Source organism: Odontomachus brunneus, unplaced genomic scaffold (genome assembly GCF_010583005.1).
Source record: "Odontomachus brunneus isolate Ranch 3 - 2012 unplaced genomic scaffold, Obru_v1 Obru_scaffold_427, whole genome shotgun sequence".
NCBI classification, from domain to species: domain Eukaryota; kingdom Metazoa; phylum Arthropoda; class Insecta; order Hymenoptera; family Formicidae; genus Odontomachus; species Odontomachus brunneus.
In genome coordinates this window covers 3,234-5,289 of record NW_022639877.1, presented here as the reverse complement: position 1 = coordinate 5,289, position 2,056 = coordinate 3,234, and the positions used below count along the sequence as shown (strand labels likewise).

At 37.7% G+C, this 2,056-nt stretch overlaps 1 protein-coding gene across 1 annotated transcript in view; it reads left to right on the top strand.

The window, feature by feature from the left end:
• The window catches only part of LOC116853671, a 12,471-nt gene that overhangs the window by 7,918 nt on the left and 2,497 nt on the right, over positions 1-2,056 (top strand). The window lies entirely within an intron of this gene.

Genomic DNA, 2,056 nt, shown 5'->3' with positions numbered 1-2,056 from the left:
CATTTTTCGTCCCCAGTCACAATGCGATGCAGAAATCCCTTCCGTCTTTGCCTTTCAAGCAGCTGTTCACAAGCAAACAAACGCCGTTCAACATCTCTCGGCTTCAATTCGTACGGCACCCAATTTCCTTGCTTCTGAATCATTCCCATGGCTTTGAGGCATTTTGAAATGGCTTATTGAGTCACTCCCAATGATCGTCCCAATACTTCTTGATTTTGACACGAGTCTTGATCAAGTAATACCTTTAATTTTGTATCTTCGAAAACCTTCTCTCTTCCACCGCAATGCCGGTCTTCGACGTCAAAATCACCGTTCTTGAAGCGTTGAAACCACTCACGACACGTTCTTTCACTAATAGCGGCCTCACCATAAATATTTGAGAGTATTCGATGAGCCTCAGTCGTAGATTTCTTCATATTGAAGCAGAAAATTAAAACCTCCCGCAAATGACGAGAATTTGACTCGTAAACTGACATTTTCAATCGAGAATAACTTTATGATGCAGACACAAATCGACTAATGTTTCTATGGGGTTATGTTGACAGATGCCCAAGTTTATTGTATGACGTCTATGATCTATTTATTTCGACCACCACTTATCGCTAAAGCCATCTATAGGAAAACGGCGGAAGCAAAGTTGTACATCTAATATATCAGAGTGTCTCACTCTCCTCCGGGCATTTTGTGAGAACGTAGAACAGGTTGAGGTGAACATAAAAGTCCTATACCGTTATACTTTAGGTCAAATTGAACAAAAAATTTCTCTACCATTTTGCAAATAATTACATAGATTTTTAATTATTAATTAAAGAAGATAAATGCATTGTCACGCAAAATCGTGCAATAATCTTCTTTAGTTAATAATTAAAAATCTATGTGATTATTTGGAAAATGGTAGAGGAGTTTTGTGTTCAATTTGACCTAAAGAATGGGTACTTTCCAATTGCTTAACACATCTTGACACACACGTACACAAAACCAGTTTATTGATCAAATATTATCTAAAATATCTTGTAAGATAATATGCAACCAATAAGCTGGTTTTGTGTAATGCAGTGTACGCAACTGGAAAGCACCCTATAAGTACACGACGGCAGTCGTCGCTACTATAACTCATTTACCACATTCTGCATGATTATTTACAAGTTTTCTACAATTAATATCTCGATAATTATTGTGAATATCGCAAAACGGTATAGGACTATTATGTTTACCTCAACCTGTTCTACGTCCCCACAAATTGTCCGGAGGAGAGAGAGAGACTGTGTATGTGTGTGTGCATGCGTGCGTGCGTGCGTGCGCGCGCGTGTGGTAACTGATTGAGCAACCGCCGTGTACAGGTAGAACAGATCAAAATAATCATAAAAGTTATATACCATTTTGGAATTTTTTAAATATTTATTCCGTAATTAATTAAAATGTATAAATGAATGAGCTCTCGAGAAGCGATAGAACAGGCTCTGTGTGTAAAAGAAATGGTTTACCTCTTAGCAACGATAGATAGCTGATTTCGAGGCGGAGTAACAAGCGACACGTATACATTACTCCGCCTCGGAAATCAGTTGTTTACTTATTTCTACCGCTTCTCGTCAACTCGTTTATATATTCTAATTAATTACTATAAATAAATATTGAGAAAATTTAAAAATGGTATATAACTTTTATGATTATTTTGTCCCGTTCTATCTGTATACGGCGTTTGCTCGATCAGTTACCGGACATCCTGTATGTGTATATATACGAGGGTGGTCTGAAAAGTTTCCGACCTCAACGTGAAGATAGCAGCACTTGTAAATAAAAGCTAGTGAATTTCGTTGTTCATCTGTTGACAGTTACTCACCGAAGTTTCAGCCATTTTGGACTCGCAGTTGTTATGTAACAGTCGTTTGAGTAAGTTGATGTGAGTGTTTTTGTGAAAATGGACAAAATCGAGTATCGAGCTGTCATTAAATATTTGTTTTTGAAAGGCAATACGCCTACGCAAATCAAAGATGAGTTGGATTCTGTGTATGGGGACTCTGCACCATCATTTACGACAGTGAAATTTTGGGCCGCT